Raw genomic sequence first — 12,301 nt, forward strand, 5'->3', positions numbered from 1 at the left:
TGGATTGACATTGAGTCTGCTGGTTTACACTGGTTTTAAATGGGATATTTTCAGAAGATTGCTCTCGCGGTTGGAGGTCTCTGCTTTCAAAGTTGTCTCCCAGCCTTTTTGTAGCTACTATGATCTACTGTTATTGAAAGAAATGGAATTAGTGTAATCCTGCTGTAATCGTTTGCCTAAGACTCACAGATATGTTGATGCGGGCAGGCTTGTAAAACTACAGACAACTTGTCTGCAGTTTTGTGTGTTCCTGTGTGGTAAGCTGACAGAATGAGGTAAATTTTAACTACTTTAAGCTGAGCCAGGTAGTACTACCATGATAAATCTGAACCCTTTATTTTAAGGAAACTTACTGTTTACCATCTTACGTGGGGACTTGCCCCAGATACTGGCACGCTGTGGCTGCTGTGGCTGTGGTAGCCTGGCACTAAATGAAACTGTTCCTCATGTGAAATGTTGGTTTAACATTCAGTTTGCTATCAATTTTTTTTTAAACTTTTTACAAGTTTTATCACTCCATTTCTACATGTGTGTCTAATGTATAGTGTGTACACACTTTCGAGCTTCAGCTGCTTTTTTCCTTCCCATGTCCCACCCTTGAGCCTCAAGCACCATCTTAATGAATTGATTCATAAGATTTTACACTTTTACTGATCCTCCCCCACCCCCTTTCACTTCTGGAACCTCTCCATGATTTTTCCCCTGTCTTTTTTCCCTTTGATTCTGGCATTTTTGCATCTCCAGTTGCTATATAGCTTACTAGTGATATTCCAAGACGATTTTCAATGTGTAGTTTTGACTCATTGTTCCTTCATGCTAGGGTTGTTTCTCTTAAGAGACGAGCCCTAGAATATAACAGAGTGTAAATCCCCAGAAAGAACAGGACACTGTAATCTTCATAATGGGAGAGAAGAGATGTTGAAGTCTAAGTACTAATTATTAGCTTTAGGCACCTCCTGGTAATTTCATGGAACCTAGGTATATTTCTGAGCAATTCAGCTCAGCATCTCCTGGGAATTTTGCGATCACTTTCATATAATGTATAGCCTTTAAAATATATATTTGATAGATATGAATGCTTTTGAAGGACTAATAAATAGCATTAATATTTACTGATTTTTTTGGCTGCTTATTTTGTGTTAAATCTTCACTATCTGTGAATGTCTTTATAATAAATAGAACGTGAAGGAAACATGTTTCTGAGAGTCTGTTCTACTTAGCCAAAAGCAATAGAGTCATTTATTGTTGGCAGAGACTACTTCATCTCTGTTTGTCCCAATAAGACTCTAAATCACTGGTGGGGTAAATTCATTTATCATGAATATAAGAATACAGTCTGCTGTTCCACCAGCTAGGATAAAATTACCAGACTATTAGTTCTCATGCTGCAGGATATAAATAGATCATTAGATACGTTCAGTGTTTCTTTCTTCCTGTACTGGCTAGATCCTTTTTTTTTTTTTTTTTTGACAGTATTAGATATTTTACTTGAAGCACGTGATATTAGATATTTTACTTGAAGCTCGTAATGTTGGCTAGTGCTGCAGATAAGTTGAAGCTGCTAGGCATTTCTCAAACCTTCACACCTCAGGGCTACATCAATCTCGGATTCCACTCTCCCTCATTGTTTTTAGTCTGTCCTCACACCAGATAAAAAGAAAGAAATTGAAAAAGGAGGATTGATGAAAAAGGATGAAATTGTACACAATACATTGAAATTACAGTCAGGATTCTATGCAGCGCTTAATTTGTTATACTTATTTGGTGGAAAAGTCAGATGTGGTAATCTTGAAGTAAGGACTTTGTTATACAGGATATAGAATATTAATACAGTATAGCACGAAGAGAAGGAACTAAAAAATAGGAGAGGAAAGAAATGAATAATTTATAAGAAAACACTTTCTTCAACTCATTAAAATGGTCTGACAGTCATGGAAACCTAAGATTTTTCTTGTTCAAGATGAAAGTAGAACACAGGCAAATGAACTTTTTAAAAACTAATCAAAAGAAAATTTCTCCCCCGTCTTTAGAAAGAGAAAGAATATTATTCAGTGAGATATTCCAGTTTAAAGTTTTTACTGTTTTCTACAATGATATTTAAATTTTTGTGAACAGATCACCGAGTAACTGAAGCTGATGCTTGAAAAAGTGACCTCACTCCTTCCAATTCCCAGTGACAGGTGAGTGAGTAATCACAAAGAAATGACAGACTTTTTTCTTCTACTTCAAACAGCTTTCAGTATATGAGCTGGGAAGAGTACGGGTTTTGCTCTCTGATGCTCCTTTTTGGGAGATCTTTATGCAGATGATATGAAGCGCCTACCCAGGAGTGTTGGGGTAGTTCTACCAGCTCCCTTTCAAGGCTTTCTTTCAAGACTTGCCTTCCACTGAAGTGGCGTGCCTTGCCTTTGCACTCTTTTGCTTCTCCCCTAGAGTTTAGTGCTGATGGCAGCAGAGGGATTCTCAGGTGTATCTTTGGCATGAGTCATGCTGCCATACAGCTGGAAGAAGAGGTGGGGAGCTGGAGATGTTGAAGCTTTGCACAGACGGTTCCTGTCTCAGAAAGCCCTAGGGTTCAAGAATACTGCAAATCTTGGAACTTAAAGCCTCTCACCAAATTTTTCTACTTAACTTTTATAAAAATAGGGGATTTTCATAAGGCTTTTTTTTTTTTTTATTTATAGAAAGTGTTACTTTTTCTACATAATTTTCAGGTCTTTGTCATAAAAATAAATACTTGAAACAAAACTGTTTTTAAACCATTTTTTTTTTTCTCCTTCAAAATTTTTAAATGTCATTGATGATTCTTTTGGTGTGGAAAATTTTTAAAGGATGGGGAGATGGAAGACCAAGTGTCTCACAATTCTAACTACCTTAGGTTACAATTTTCAATTTAGGACAGAGGAAATATAGTCAAATTTCCATTCATTGTTTTCTTTGAATGCTGTTACGGATTTTTTTTTTTCTTCCTGAAATAAGCCATCCCAACTATTTCATCAGAGTTTCATTGGAATGAAGACACATTACGACTTTCCCTTCCCCAAAAGAATGATTCAGTCTGCAATCAGAAAATGTAGTGCATCACACCACCATCTAGTGTCAGCTGGGTGAACTCCTGGATAGTCTGCACACAAGTTACCGCGTACAGGTTATGCAAAGTTCTAGGAGCAGAGTAGAAAGTTATTTAATAAGGAACAGTAACAACAACTGCATTATCTGATGTACTCTTTAGGTTTTGCAATCAAAGAAAGCAAGCTAATGTGTGTTACAAGGGATCAAGGCCTGAAGAACTTGGAGGAGTGCAATTAAGGTAGCTGGAGATCTTTTTCCAAAATAGCATTTTATTTTGTGTCCTACAGACTTTTGATAGGCTTGACATTAGTGCCTTTTTTAAAAAAAAAATCTTGAGATATTCCTTGCATGTGTTTTTGATAGTGATATGAACCAGCAATTTTAACTTCCCCTTAGCATACTTTTTTTTTTCCCTAAAAAGGGAAAACAAGATTTATAAGGGCTACCATCCTTCAGTAACATAAAGCTATTAATTCTTTTGGCTCTTTTTGACTGTTATTTCCTATTGTAAAAGTACTGCAGGTAACTTTTATATCTCTATTGCCATTATAATAAAAGCAAGGGGAAATAAACCAAGAGAAGATATTTTTTTCTTTTGAAAAGAAATCATCTTGTCATTGTAGCTTAGATTTGCATTCACCTTCTATCCATCACTTGTACAGGATTATTTGTGCAATTGGTGTTCCTGATTTTGCTTTACTCCAATAAGTTTTTTTTTTTTTTAATCTTCTTCTGAATGTTGGTCAAAAACGCCCTGAGAAATTATTCCTGTTTCTCGGATGGATACTCTGAGGTTATGCTGTGTTTGTCTGGCTGTTGGACATGTAGCAACCTGATCAGTCATAGCTGCTCTGCTGTAAGCGACCTGTTTGGGTCCAGAAATGTTAGAGCTGTCTGCCGTGCTTATGCAGATTTTCTCTCAGATCCACAGCAGTTCTTGTTGTTCAGGAAAGTATGAGACTCATGGCTAATTTGTGCAAATGCAGTGTGTCTCCAAAATGCTGCATTGAGTGCACAATACAGAGCAGCTATAACCACCAGTCCTAGAGCTGAAACTGTTTCATTTACACGTCTCTTAGCAAAAGAAAATACTTTAAAACAAAATAATTTTTAAATGTCTGCCTTAACTAAATCTACTCATTTGACATACAATTTTTCTAGCTTTGTGGCTTTGTTTTCCACTAAAGTACAACTGCTTAGAGAGCTAAACTCTTAACCCTGTGTCTCAGTTTCGGCTTGAATTGAGTTAATCAGGACACCCTGCGTAGTTGTTTGTTCTTCTAGTTCAGAGAAAAGTACATGCAAGGAAGGGATAATAACCTGAAACGGCAATAGGTTTTTGCCTTGAGAATTTTTGACCAGCAAGCTGCTGAATACTGATGTTAAAAAGAATGATCACAACTGTGTTGATTTAGATGATAGGAAAAGTCCTGCTTAACAGTGCGCAGGTCACACTTGGCACACACACAATTGACCTGGAACTATGCATTGCACCTCCAGCAGTCCATGGCCAGTTTGATCCTATTGCTTTCAAAGATAATGTACGTTACTGCTGTCTGTTTAGATGGTGCCTTCAAAATAAATAAAACTGCAACAGCAGTTTATTGTGTAACAATGCATAATGTGTTATCAGGGCCCTTACTTCCCGCCTGGACTGGCAGTTTGCTCAGCTTTGTAGGAGATGAGAGATTAAAACTGTTGTCCAAAAACTGGACTGTGGCTGCCTTTGGTGATTATTGTGACCACGATTCATTTTTAGCTGTATGCTTAGGCAAACCAGCTATCTAATCTTTGCTGTCACGTGCCATACAACAAAACCGTGGCTGTTGATTTCACACCTTTCATGCGTTACTAACAGGATACAGTGTGATTTTATGTACTTTTTCTTATCGCACATGTCTTTAACTTGGAATAGAAAGGCTCTTTTAAGATCAAAGATTTTTTCATTTCCTTTAAGAGCAGAGGACAATTAATTGAAAACTAAATACATCTCCACGCTTATTCCAAAGTAAGCTGAAAACAAGGAAAAACACCAAAAACCCACCAAGCTTATCTCTTTGTTTATCCGTTAACACACTCTATTTGTATGTTTAACAATGTTGCTGATGTTCATCTTTTCTTGTTTGCACATCCTTTGGCATTCCCACACTTACTTCCAATCAAACATGTGAGATTTTTTTTTTCGTTGAAGATAGCGGACTATATTTTTAAAAGTGCCATGCATGTCTTGTACTTGCTTGAAGAACTTATTTCTGAAATATGTGTTTTTAAAATATTTTTAATTCTTACTCCAAACTTGCTGTGACAAATGGAAGGCTTTAGACATCAGACTGACCAATCTGTTAATATTTTTATGAGCATTTGTGCATCTTCAAACTAGAAATTTTAAGTCTTCTATGCTGCTCTTTAAAGTCTTTCATAGATCTTTTATATAAGAATAGTCAGCTAGATTTTCTTTTTGTTGTTTTTCTAAACCTTATTCTATTTTTCACTCCTACTGAAAGAAATACATATAATTGTTACCAAGTATATAACTGTTCACAAGAAATTACAGTTCAAATCAAATTCAGAGTTCCTACTCTGGAACCTTATGGGCCTCAGCAAGGCTCTATGACGCTGAACGAATTTCCTTGAACAAAATCAAAACAGGGAAGGAGTCAGCTGAAAAAGTTCAGAATTCAGACCATGTTAATTTCTTACAAGAAAGATGTTAGTAATCTCCGCTGTTTCCTTGCTAGAGGGCACAGACGAAATCCTGGGTTGCAAAGAGTGCAGAAGTCAAATTTTTAGAGATTTTATGTTCTTTTAACAGAAGTGGAACATCTTGTCAAGGAAGAAAAGCCAGTTCGGAGAGGCACTGGTAGTGATAACTCACATCCTTCCAAAGATCTCCTTTTGAGGTTATATACTTTGGTGGTCTAATACTGCTAGAGCCTATGACTTAAGCATCACTTTGGCTCCACAGTGATGCCACTTGCAACTTTCTCATTTCTTCGTTACTAATATTTGTCTTACAGCTCTCCAGCACATACCGTCATGTCCAACTTTACATGGCTTCCCTTCATCTTCAGTTGCTACCAATAGCAACGAGAGAGGTTAATCTTTCTGGCCGTCTGCAGCTGTGAACTGACTCAGCTTTTGCATTTCCTGATGATAGGCTGATAAAAGTGGCATAAATCATCCTCTTGAGAACTGTGTATAAATACATCTTGTGAAACGCAGGAGTTTTGGGAAGACTCAGAATTAGACATCCCAGACCTCCCTGGAGTCCTACACTGACTCTCCATTGTAAACAATTTCTATAGACAGTGGCTGGTTTTACCACTTAGCTATTTTACTTCTGCTCTGATTTTTCATATTTTTGGTGTCTTGACAGACAGCATTGGATAATCCTTTATACTCTACATGGGGTTGTGTGTGTATATAGAAGAATCAAATGTCTCAGGTCAGAGCTCTTTGAGAAGACAGAAATTTATTACTCCTTTCACAGAGCTTTAAGTTCTGCTATGTGTAGGGTAAGTCACAGAGCTAGCGGGATTTTTTGTCTTCCTCTTGCCTTCCGTGAGATGAATGGATGGATGTTGCTTTTATTCACAGACTGTGTATGTATTTATATAAGACCTTGGCTAACTTTTCTTTTTCTTGGCTACAGCTCAAGCCGTTGAACTTCTGATACTGCTTTACCTTGCTGGATCTGTTTCAAGATTAAAATGCAAAGAATGTCAGCTCTTCAACAGGAATAGGCTTCAAGTTTTACTCAGAGAACAGACTAGCAAGATGATTTACCTTCTGCCCTAATTATTTTCCTCCTAAAAATGTTTGTCATTTGACCAATAGCATAAGTAACAAATGAGCAACCAACCTAGATAAATAGTTGAAACTGAGCAGTCAAAACAAATAGTCTCAGACTGAACTTTATTGGCCTCAGCAATTTAGCAAATACAAATAATGTGTTACTTTTGAAGGTGGTGAATCGAATGTGTGCCCAGTCTGAGGCAACAAAGGTGGGCTTATGCACACCACTGTGCTGTCAGACAGCATTTTCTGGGTGAAATTCTGGGCTTTCATCTCCTTAGAGATACAGCCTGTGAAATGATGTAAGGCTGAGACGGGCGGTCTGAGCTTTAACTTCACTTTTGTCCTCTGCTTGGAGACTACGTCTCCCCTGCCCCTACGAGTGACCTGGGACTGTTGGGCTTTTCCTCTCCCTTCTCAGGCATGCTGGCCTGGCACTTCCGCCTCACGAAGAGGCTACTTCCTGCTAGTCTTCCTTCTGCTCTTCTTGCAGTAATTTTTAGGCTCCCCAGATAAATTAGCCTTGAGGGCCTGCCTTCATTGAGCATCATTAATATATCTGCCTTATTGAGTACACACAGAGGTTTCCTTCTTGTGACCTCAACTACAGTTTGTAAAAGAGTCTTTGGAAGCTTGTGCAGGTCTTGTGCCTCTCCCTTTGATCAAAGGGAGGCCTGAAGTAGATCTGTATAATACCAGTCCCTTTATATGGCCGAACATGTTTGGAGTGGAGCAAAAATGTTTGTTGTTGTTTTTACTCTTTGTTTCATTTCTCTCTGAACTGGGACAGAGTTTCATAGGACGTAGCTACGTAGATGTTTGGAATGAGGAGCTTCTAAATGTGTAGAAGAACATACACTGAGGTGCTAGTTGAGAACTGTATTGCAAAAGAACCAGTTGATTTCATTGCTTAAAGGCCATTCTTACACTGGAGAATATATAGTCCTACCTATTTTTGGCATCTTAGTTACAGAATGTTGGTCATTATATACAGGTATACAGGTGGTCTGAATTTCAGTGATGAATTTCATTTTTATGATGCTTGAAGTCAGCAGTGATTATTTGTAGCAGTATGCCAAGCTAGAACTACACAATTAGAAGAAAACTGATAAAGAATGAACAAAACTGACTGTGATAACACCTGGGTTGGTAGTGCTAAAGAATTTAGGTTAATAACCTCTGCCTGCTGTGTTACCTAGTTTTAATCCAAACTGTTGTGTTCCGTGAATACACCGCTGAGTTTCACAGTTCCTTCTTCAGGCACCAAAGCAGGTTAAGAAACCCCAAGAACATTCTGCTAAATGTATTAGGCCATATTCATTTATATGTTCTGGCTAATTTGTGCTGCTCTGGTAATGCAAAGCAGCCATAAACCTGGATTAGTGCAGTGGAGCAGTGGGGAGACTTTAGTAAAGAAAGAGGAAGACTGTAGTTTGCTGTGGTATTTGCTCCTCTCTGAGACTTGTATCATTAATTAATTGACCAACTTAATAAAACTCTAATTCAATGCAGTTCAATTCTCCCAGGAGTCATGAATATAATTTTTTTTTTTCTTTCCTGGAAGAGACATAGACTGTATGTAGGGGTAAGTCTTCATCTGTTTTAATTAGTTATTACTCATAGTCTTAAAGGATTTGCCCTTAGCCGTGAAAAATGAACATGCTTTACTCTGCATCTGCACAGTTTTGCAGAAGCAGGAAGGAGATGAGAGAACAAGACTGAGCATTTGCTCTATATCCATGGAGAGAAGGAGTAAGTTTTTTTCCATTTGTTTAAAAAGTTGTATTTGCTTATAGTCAAAGGGTATAAAGAAATAAAAGAGCTTACGGAATCTGAGGTCAACTTCTAAGGTCCGTGATCACCACCTTTGACTAAATTAGGAAGGCAGTGGGAGTATCTTGTCTTGCAGTATTAGACTGTCACAATGCCTACCGTGAAATAGTGAGCAGCTGACATTAAACAGATACTAAAATGGGAATCTTTATTTCTAAACTCTTAAAATTATATATGATCCCATTCTAAGAAGAAAATGGAGTATGCTTTGCAGAAGAAAGATAAGGCTAGTCTTAAAGCTAGTACAACACAATGTTTTATACCGCCATTTTCTCCTTATTATATTTTATTTGCACTCTCTGTCAGCATAATGAACTAAATCTTGGGAGATATAAAAATTCCAGAAATAGCTAATAACGACTCTTGTTTGAAACACAGCATAAGTTAAGTAAACTGAGCTGAAGTAGGTGTTAATACTTCCTTTATATGTGTAACTAACAAACCTACTTTTAGTTAGACTTTTTTTTTTTTCTGAAGAAGAAACAATTAATAAAAGACAGAATTTCATAACTTCAACTACAGTCTGTGCACATGGCCCCAGTCTCTCTTGCTTCTGTTCCTTGATTGCTTTCCAGTAGGAAATTGATGGTATCTCAGCTCAAACTTTTTGAGCATTAGGATCAGTCCCACAGGAATGAACTTGACAGCATCCCCCCTGCCACACTGAAGCAAATATATGCAGTATCATGAATGCGGTCTTCCCCTTTTTTATTGAGATTTTTAGAAGTCCTGAGTTTTTCAATTTGCATAATTTACAGGAAGTCCACATAGAAATTAACATTAATTACATTGTTTCTTATGCTAAATTTATTCTTCTCAACTAACTGCCAGGTCAGATTTGATGCTGAGTTCTTCAGAGCTGTGCTTTGAGAAGCTGAGATGTACAATCTAGCAATGTCTATAGCTTTTTATATTCATTCTTTCTGTATTCAAAGCATTACTTGCCATAACATTAGGGCTTGTTCATATGCGTTACTGTACCTCTTTAAATTAAGGTGTAATTTAAAATCAGTGTGATTAAACCAGTCCAATAGACTGTGTTGCCACTCTTATTTCAGCATAAACCACATTTATTTCAGGTTAGTGTAAATCAGCTAGGAACACTGTTAGCTTAAGATATAATAATCCATTAAATTAGATTAAAATTGCAGACCTCACAGGATTTTGCACTGGTATACGCTTGCTTAAATTAGCTAGAGCAAGTTTATGTGTACACAAGGAATTAGAAATGAAATCAAGAACATTAACTCTGTCAGAGTGCTTCTCTCCTCCAGGTAAGCTGCCTTCCACACCTGAATTTGTTCCTTCAGCTCAAACTGGTGCTGTTTGTACACGACGTTGCATTGGGTGGTGTAAACGTAACCAGAGATACTGCGGAAATTTTCCAGCTCCCACCTTCCCAGAAGTTTCCTCTGACTTTTTACCCTGGCACACAGCCAGGCTGCTGTCCTGCCTGCCCCGTCCCGAGCTGTCTGCTGGGTACCTGTGCCCTTAACTTCAGAGATGGAGGTGGGGAGAGAAGAGAATTTGATTTTGTGGTTCGCCCAGTACATTTTGCGTGCTTGTTTTTCTCACAGCTCAGTCCATCTCTCTATTCACAAACATAATAGAGAAGGGGGACAGAGAGGGTGAGTAATACTTGGAGTGGGTTTTTTGCGTGAGGAATGGACTGTATGTTGTTGCTCTTCTGCAGGATTTTTTAGGAGGGAAATATGCAGGTGCAAAATGGTAAAAATAACCTACGCTCTATATCTGGAAAGTTTATAGCACCATCTGTGCTTTGGCACAGCTTTCATCAGCAGAGAAATACTGGACTGCTTCCTTACTACTAGTGAATTCTTTTACCAAGTTGCCATTTAAAACAATAATATCTTTGTGTATTCAGCAATATTTGCTGAAATATTTACTACATTTTTCTTTTGTTCCTTGAAATGAATGAGTTCAAAAGTGCGTTTTTGGGGCCTGTATTTTTCTTCTGCTTAATTTAGGCTCAAATTATTCTTCTATTTTAGCTGAAATTCTGAAAAGACTCAGCAGGAGGGGTAGAAGGAAGGGGCATCTTTAGCCTTTAATTTAGGTTCCAGTCTCTTATTCAGTACTTGTGGAGCTCTACACAGTGCCCAGCACTGAAGAATTGCTTTGGGAGCACTGTGACGGTGGTGCCCTCCCTGGCCGGAGTACCCCCACCAATTGAACTTCCTTGTTTCCATCACAAAATTCATTGGGGGGACAGAAGAGGTCCATCTGCAGCTGGCATCACTGAAGCGTTTTCTCTTAAGAGCAGTGATAAAGACAACTAGAGTAGCTGCTATTGTCTTATGCTTACAGCAGGTGTTAGTGCAGCAACCTCAGTGATCATCATGAGGGCAGCTGCTCGGTATCATATTGATATTAAGGAGGTACTAAAGCAAATACTATTCTTTTTTCAATTTATATTATACTTCTCTTGGTTGCATGTTAGCACCAGTAAGGACACCAAAACAGCTTTTTCCTATTGTTTTTTTTTTCATGCTATGAAAAAAAGAGAAGTGGCATTTAGGCTTCAGTCACTCCTACTGCTTATGTGCTGAGTGTGATCTGCATCAGAATAGGTATTTTTCTTTTTTATCTATAAATTAATTTACGTAATATTCCTTGGTATACAAGCTGGGACCTGACTTGTGCTGGTATAAGAATTGTTGATGTTATGAGATGTCTGAGGTTTTTGTTTATTGTTCAGGCAACAGGTATCTGACGGTACAGCTTGTTAATTATATAGTATGCATCTTGTCAGCTCTACTATCTTGATGCTGTATGAGAGGAGCTGCATTAAATTTGTACCCTTATGAAATATTATTTGGTCATCAGCTGCACCAAAATATTGGAATAAGAGATCGTTTTTTGTAATACAAAAACAAGTAACACCATTTTCAAGATGAAATTGAATTAAGGTTCTTGAGATGCAAGCTCCTAATCTTTGGGAATGCATGAATGTAAGCCCCCTGTAGATTTTACCTCCTAGCTGTATTAGAAGAATGAGCACTGTAATTGAAATATAAAAACCAAAATAATATAAAATTTCCTTTATTTGATGGCAGGTTCTAGAAAAGGGAACCCTTGAATCTAGCAGTTTCTGAATTCTTTGTTTGAGGGGGGTTAAAACACTTTGTGAGCAAGCAAGTAGATCTGCAAGGATCCACTGGCTTGATTAGAAAGCAAACTCGATGAAGGTGGTATTTCGGAGAGTTCTCCAAAAGGCTCAGTTCGACCTGAGGTTCTTACTGTGAGCAAAATGTTTGCTAAGAATGGTCTGGTGACTTTAATATTGCTAAATCGCTAAATAGAAAGGAAAGTCAAGTTGCTTTTGTGCTTAAGATGTCTGAAGGAAAACCATGTGTTAAGTAGGTTTGGGATCTTGTGAACTTTGTATATGCTACAGCTGGAAATCCAAATTATTTTAAACTTTTTTTAAAAGAAATCACAGTTTACTGACAGATTGGCTGTCTGCCTTCTGTTACATTGACATTGTTTGCCTTTAATTTTAAAATGTAAATAGCTCTAAAATGTTTACAGATCCTCAAGGAAAATGTAGTTTGGTGCTATATATCTTCAGGGGCCTATG

The 12,301-nt window shown here is 37.7% G+C and overlaps 1 long non-coding RNA gene across 1 annotated transcript in view; it reads left to right on the forward strand.

The window, feature by feature from the left end:
• The first annotated feature begins 862 nt into the window (after positions 1–862).
• The window catches only part of LOC310904007, a 136,306-nt gene continuing 124,867 nt past the window's right edge, over positions 863–12,301 (forward strand). The window contains exons 1-2 of the long non-coding RNA XR_014587977.1: positions 863–2,180; positions 3,233–3,310. This is a non-coding gene — a long non-coding RNA (uncharacterized lncRNA). The remainder of the gene's footprint in view (positions 2,181–3,232; positions 3,311–12,301) is intronic.

This window comes from Anser anser, assembly GCF_964211835.1.
Source record: "Anser anser genome assembly, chromosome: 9".
In the NCBI taxonomy this organism is placed as follows: Eukaryota; Metazoa; Chordata; class Aves; order Anseriformes; family Anatidae; genus Anser; species Anser anser.